At 42.5% G+C, this 7,189-nt stretch overlaps 1 non-coding gene across 1 annotated transcript; it reads right to left on the bottom strand.

The window, feature by feature from the left end:
* Window positions 1-232: 232 nt before the first annotated feature.
* On the bottom strand, window positions 233-358 carry LOC126949529 (U6atac minor spliceosomal RNA). Its single transcript, XR_007723807.1, has one exon. It is a non-coding gene; the product is annotated as a U6atac minor spliceosomal RNA (small nuclear RNA).
* Between the last annotated feature and the right edge of the window lie 6,831 nt (window positions 359-7,189).

Below are 7,189 nucleotides of genomic sequence, written 5' to 3'. Positions count from 1 at the left end.
GATCTTGGCTCACTGCAATCTCCGCCTCCCAGGTTCAAGCAATTCTCCTGCCTCAGCCTCCTGAGTAGCTGGGACTACAGGCCCACCACCATGCCCAGCTAATTTTTGTGTTTTAGTAGAGATGGGGTTCCACCATGTTTGCTAGGATGGTCTCCAACATCTGACCTCATGATCCACCTGCCTTGGCTTCCAAAGTGCTGGGATTACAGGTGTGAGCCACTGCACCCACCAAAAATAACGATGGCTAGACGCCATGAAGTAGGTGGCAATGCCTTAACCGTATACATGTTGTCAGGCCTGAGGCCCTCTTCCATCCTTGCCAAGGGAAGTGCTAACCTTCTCTCCTTTCATACAACACGTAGATGTTCTTTATCAAGTTGATGAAGTCCCCTTCTGTTTCTAGTTTGCCTGAGAGGTGTTTTATTTATTTATGTATTTTTTGAGGCAGAGTCTCGCTCTGTTGCCCAGGCTGGAGTGCAGTGGCGCGATCTTAGCTCACTGCAACCTCCGCCTACCGGGTTCGCACCATTCTCCTGTCTCAGCCTCCTGAGGTGCTGAGACTACAGGCGCCTGCCACCACACTGGGCTAATTTTTTGTATTTTTAGTAGAGACAGGGTTTCACCGTGTTAGCCAGGATGGCCTCGATCTCCTGACACCATGATCCACCCGCTTTGGCCTCCCAAAGTGCTGGGATTACAGGCATGAACCACTGTGCCCGGCCTGCCTGAGAGTTTTTATCAATAACGGGCTACATATAAACTATTTAACAAATGTATTTGTTAAATCTATTTAACAAGTGTGTATATTAATATACATTTAACAAATATATTTGCCAAACACATTTGTTGGCTGGGTGGAGTGGCTTACACCTGTAATCCCAGCACTTCGAGATGCTGAGGCAAGCAGATCACTTGAGCCCAGGAGTTTGAGACTAGCCTGGGCAACATGGTGAAACCCTCCCCAGTGTTTATTGTTCCCATCTTTGTGTCTGTGTGTACCCAGTGTTTAGTTCCCACTTACAGGTGAGAACCTGTTGCATTTGGTTTTCTGTTTCTGCATTAATTTGCTTAGGATAATAGCCTCCAGCTACAACCACCTTGTTGCAAAGGACTCAATTTTGTTCTTTTTTTATGGGTATATAGTATTCCTTGGTGTATATGTACCACACTTATTTATTTATTTATTTATTTATTTATTTATTTATTTATTTTTGAGGCAGAGTCTCACTCTGTTGCCCAGGCTAGAGTGTGGTGGCATGATTTCGGCTTACTGCAGCCTTGACCTCCCAGGCTCAAGGGGTCCCCCCACCTCAGCCTTCCTGGTAGCTGGGACCACAGGTGTGTGCCCCTACACTTGGCTAATTTTTTAAAAATAATTTTTGTAGAGATGAGGTTTCACAGTGTTGCCCAGGCTGGTCTCAAACTCCTGGGCTTAAGTGATCCTCCCACCTTGGCCTACCATAGTGCTAGAATTACAGGTGTGAGCCACCAAGCCTGGCCCTATCCACTCTTGATGGGCACCTGGGTAGATTCCATGTCTTTGCTATTGTGAATAGTGCTGCAATAAAGACATGAGTGCAGGTGTTTTTTTTTGGTAGAATGATTTATTTTCCTTTGGGTATATACCCTGTAATGGGATTGCTAGGTCAAATGATAGTTCTATTTTTACTTTGAGAAATCTCCAAACTGCTTTCCACAGGGACTGAACTAATCTGCATTCCTATCAATGGCATATAAGCATTCTCTTTTTCTCCACAACCTTGCCAACATCTGTTATTTTTTGACTTTTTAATAACAGCCATTCTGACTGGTGTGAGATGGTATCTCATTGTGGTTTTGATTCACATCTCTAGAATTTTTTATTAGACAGGGTCTTGCTTTGTCACTCAGGCTGGAGTGCAGTGGTTTGATCATAGCTCACTGCATCCTTGACCTCCTGGGCTTAAGCAACCCTCTAGCCTCAGCCTCCAAGTAACTGGGACTACAGGCTTGTGTCACTACACCTGGCTAATTTTTAAATTTTTTGTAGAGACGAGGTTTCACTGTGTTACCCAGGCTGGTCTCAAACTCCTGAGCTCAAATGATCTTCCTGCTTCAGCCTCCCAAAGTGCAAGGATCACAGACACGAGTCACTGTGCCTGGCCTAGAATTTTTTTTATGATCTTTGCTAAAATTTTTTTGAATTTTTGCATCTATGTTCATGAGACATACTGGTTTGTCATTTTTTTGGTAATGTCTTTGTCTGCTTTCGGTATCAGGCTTCATAGAATGAGTTGGAAGTTTGTGTCAAATTGGTATTATATCTTCCTTAAAGGTCTGGTAGGATCTACCAGTTAAGCTATTTGGACCTAGAATTTTCTGTGGGATGGTATTTAACTACATTTTTAGTTTTTAAAATAGATACAAGGCTATTAAGGTAGTCTGTTTCTTCTCCTCTTCCTCCTCTTCCTCCTCTTCCTCCTTTATTCTTTCTCCTTCTCTTTCTTCTTCTTTCTTTCTTCTTCTTTCTCCTCCTCCTACTCTTCTCTTCCTTCTCTTCCTCCTCCTCTTCTCCTCCTCCTCCTCCTCTTCCCCCCCTCCTCCTTCTTCTTTTCTTCTTCTTCTTCCTTCTTTTTTCTTTGAGACAAGGTCTCACTTTGTAGCCTAAGCTACTACAGTGGTGCACTCATGTCTCACTGCAGCCTCTCTCTGCTGGGCTCAAGTGATCCTGCCACATCAGCCTCCTGAGTAGCTGGGAGTACAGCCGTACACCACCACACCAGGCTAATTTTTTGTATTTTTCTGTAGAGATGAGGTTTTGCCATGTTGCCCAGGCTGCTTTCTAACTACTGGGCTTAAGCGATCCTCCTGCCTTGGCCTCTCAAAGTGCAAGGATTACAGGCATGAGCAGCACACCTGGCCTGTCTGTTTCTTCAAGTGAGCTTTGGTAGTTTGTCTTTCGAGAAATTTGTCCATTTCATCTAAGTTGTCAAATTTATGGACATGAAATTACTCCCTCATTATCCTTTTAATATCTGGAGACCCTGTGGTGATGTAACCTCTCATTCCTGATATCAGAGGCTTATCAGTTTTACTGATCTCAATCATGTTTTGGTTGTATTTATTGATTTTCTGTATTTTTTTTTTTTTCTTGAGACAGAGTCTCGCTCCATCATCCAGACTGGAGTGCAGTAGCATGATCTTGGCTCACTGCAACCTCCGTCTCCCGGGTTCAAGCGATTCTCCTGCCTCAGCCTCCTGGGTTGCTGGGATTACAGGAGCACGCCACCACGCCCAGCTTTTATGTTTTTAGTAGAGATGAGGTTTCACCATGCTGGCCAGGCTAGTCTCAAACTCCTGACCTCAAATGATCCGCCCGCCTCAGTCTCCCAAGGTGCTGGCTCACGCCTGGCCTATATTTTTCTTTCAATTTCATAGACTTCTGCTTTTGTCTTTTGTTTACTTTGGTTTTAATTTTATCTCTCTTTTTTTAGTTACTCAAGGCAGAAGTTGAAGTTGTTGACGTGAGACCATTCTTCTTTTCTAAGCTTTTAGTGCTATAAACTTCCCCCTATGTACTGCTTTAGTGTCATCACACAAATTCTAATATGTTCTATATTTTTTTTCGTTCAGTTCAGAGTCCTTATAATTTTTTTTCCATGTGTACATATTGTTCAGCTCCTACTTATAAGTGAGATCATTAGTATTAACTTTCTGTTTGAGTTATTTCATTTAAGATAATGACTTCCAGTTCTTTTTCCTAGCACTTTGGGAGGCCGAGGTGGGTGAACTGCCTGAGCTCAGGAGTTCGAGACCAGCCTGGACAACACAGTGAAACCTCGTCTCTACTAAAATACAAAAAATTAGCGAGGTGCAGGGGTGGATACCTGTAGTACTAGGATTACAGGTGGAGCCACTGCCCGGCCATAAAAAAAAAAAAACTTTTTTTTTTTTTTTTTTGAGACACAGTTTCACTCTGTCACCCAGGCTAGAGTGCAATGGCACAATCTCGGCTTACTGCAAACTCTGTCGCCTGGGTTCAAGCGATTCTCCTGCCTCAGCCTCCCAAGTAGCTGGCATTACAAGCGCCTGCCACTGCGCCTGGATAATTTTTGTATTTTTCTTTTTTTTTTTTTTTTTTTTTGAGACGGAGTCTCGCTCTGTCACCCAGGCTGGAGTGCAGTGGCCGGATCTCAGCTCACTGCAAGCTCCGCCTCCCGGGTTCACGCCATTCTCCTGCCTCAGCCTCCCGAGTAGCTGGGACTACAGGCGCCCGCCACCTTGCCCGGCTAGTTTTTTGTATTTTTTAGTAGACACGGGGTTTCACCGGTTAGCCAGGATGGTCTCGATCTCCTGACCTTGTGATCCACCCGTCTCGGCCTCCCAAAGTGCTAGGATTACAGGCTTGAGCCACCGCGCCCGGCAATTTTTGTATTTTTCGTAGAGACCACCTTGGTCAGGCTGGTCTTGAACTCCTGACCTTTGTGTTTTTAGAAAAAAAGGATTACACCCGCCTCGGCCTCCCTCTACTATAAAATACAAAAATAATTAGCTGGGCGTGGTGGCAGGCACCTGTAGTCGCAGCTACTCGGGAGGCTGAGGCAGGAGAATGGTGTGAACCCGGGAGGCGGAGGTTGCAGTGAGCCGAGATCACGCCACTGCACTCCAGCCTGGGCCACAGAGCGAGACTCCGTTTCAAAAAAAAAAAAAAAAAAAAAAAAAAAAAAACGATTACAAGTGTGAGCCACTGTGTCCAGCAGGTGTTTTTTTTTTTAATATATAATGACTTCTTGATCCATGGGTTATTTAGAAGGGTGTTATTTGCAGATTTCCCCTTCAAAATTTTTTTTCTAAAAACACAAACTAAAGCAGCAGATTTTCCAAAAATCTTTTGTTATTGACTTCTAATTTAATTTCAGTGTGGTCTGTGAACATACTTGGTATGACTTGAATCCTTTCCAATTTAAGATTTGTTTTATGGCCCAGAATATAGTTTATCTTGGTAAATGTTCTGGGTACACACTTGAGAACAATGTGTATTTTGCTGTTGTTGGGTGGAGTGTTTTATAAATGTCAGTTAGGTCAAGTTGGCTGATAGTATTGTTCATGTCAGATTTTCTGTCTATTTGTTGTCATATATAAGAGAGGGCTATTGAAATCTCTTGATTATAATAATTGTAATTGTGGATTCATGTATTCCTTGTTCTAAAATCTACTTTATCTGATATTAGTAGAATTATCCTAGCTTTCTTTTGACTAGTGTTAGCATGGTACATCTTTTCCATACTTACACTCTTAACCAATTTGTGTCTTTATATTTCTTTTATCCTTTTTTTTTTTTTTTTTGAGACGGAGTCTCATTCTGTCACCCAGGCTGGAGTGCAGTGGCATGATCTTGGCTCACTGCAAACTGAGTTCACGCCTCCCGGGTTCACGCCATTCTCCTGCCTAAGCCTCCCGAGTAGCTGGGACTACAGGCGCCTGCCACCATGCCCGGCTAATTTTTTTGTACTTTTAGTAGAGATGGGGTTTCACTGTGTTAGCCAGGATGGTCTCGATCTCCTGACCTTGTGATCCACCCGCCGCGGCTCCCAAAGTGCTGGGATTACAGGCGTGAGTCACAGGTGTGCCGTCTATGTCTTTATATTTTAGAAATTTTTTAGTCCGGGTGTGGTGGCTTACGCTTGTAATCCCAGCACTTTGGGAGGCTGAGGTGGATAGATAACAAGGTCAGGAATTTGAGACCAACCTGACCAAGAGGGTGAAACCCTGTCCCTACGAAAAATACAAAAATTAGCCAGGCGCAGTGGCGGGCACTTGTAATCCCAGCTACTTGGGAGCCAAGAGGCAGGAGAATCACTTGAACCTGGGTGGCAGAGGTTGCAGTAAGCCGAGATCGTGCCACTGCACTCTAGCCTGGGTGACAGAGTAAGACTGTGTCTCAAAAAAAAAAAAAAGTTTTTTTTATGGCCGGGCAGTGGCTCATGCCTGTAATCCTAGCACTTTGGGAGGCCGAGGCAGGCAAATGGCCTGAGCTCAGCAGTTTGAGACCAGCCTGGGCAACACGGTGAAACCCCATCTCTACTAAAATGCAAAAAATTAGCTGGTTGTGGTGGTGGGCGCCTGTAATCCCAGCTACTTGGGAGGCTGAGACAGGAGAATCACTTGAACCCGGGAGGCGGAGGTTGCAGTGAGCTGAGATCACACCACTGTACTCCAGCCTGGGTGACAGAGCGAGACTCTGTCTCCAAAAAAATAAAAAAAGAAGTTTTTTTTGTATGTAGCATATAGTTCATTCTTGCTTTTTTATTCAGACGTTTGCCTTTTTAATTGGTATGTTTATATCATTTCATTATAGAGTTAGGTTTGAGTCTATTATCTTGCTATTTGTTTTCTATTTGTCTTATCTGCTCTTTGTTCTCTTTTTCCTTTTTTTCCTGGGTTCTTTCAAATTAATAGATTTTTTTTTTTTTTTTTTTTTTTTTTTTTGAGGCGGACTCTCGCTCTGTCACCAGGCTGAAGTACAGTGTCAAGATATCAGTATTTTTAGAAGACACGGGGTTTCACCATGTTGGCCAGGATGGTCTCAATCTCCTGGCTTTGTGATCCACCTGCCTCGGCCTCCTGAAGTGTTGGGACTAAGACGTGAGCCACTGTAATAGAATATTGCTAATGGTTTCACTTTCTCTCTTTTGAGTGATTATTAGGTATAATTCTTTTATTATTTTAGTGGTTACTTTAAGGTATATTGTATACATGTTTAACTTAACTAGTCTACCTTCAATGATATTATACCACTTCCTGTATAGAATAGGAATCTTACAATAATGTTTCCATTTTTTTATTCCAGTCCTTACATTATTGTTGATAAATTTTACTTTTGTGTGTTAAAACTCTCACAATATGTTATTTTTGTTTAAACAGTTATCTTTTTTTAAAAAAAGTTTTAAATTGAAAAGTTAACATATATACTATTATACTTAATCTTTTCCTGTGCTATTTCCTTGGGTAGATTCATATGGTATCATTTTTCTTTTGCCTAAAACACTGCCTTTAACATTTCTGGTAGTATACGTATACTTCAAGGAATTCTTTCAACTTTTGCGTGTCTGAAAGCATCTTTATTTTTCCTTCTTTTTATAAGATATTTTTGCTGGATATATATTTCTAGGGTGACTTTTTTTACTTTCACTATTTTAAGGTGTTACTC

This window comes from Macaca thibetana, chromosome 2 (assembly GCF_024542745.1).
Source record: "Macaca thibetana thibetana isolate TM-01 chromosome 2, ASM2454274v1, whole genome shotgun sequence".
NCBI lineage: Eukaryota > Metazoa > Chordata > Mammalia > Primates > Cercopithecidae > Macaca > Macaca thibetana.
Note: the sequence above shows the minus strand (reverse complement) of the source record. Positions and strands in the feature narration are given on the sequence as shown.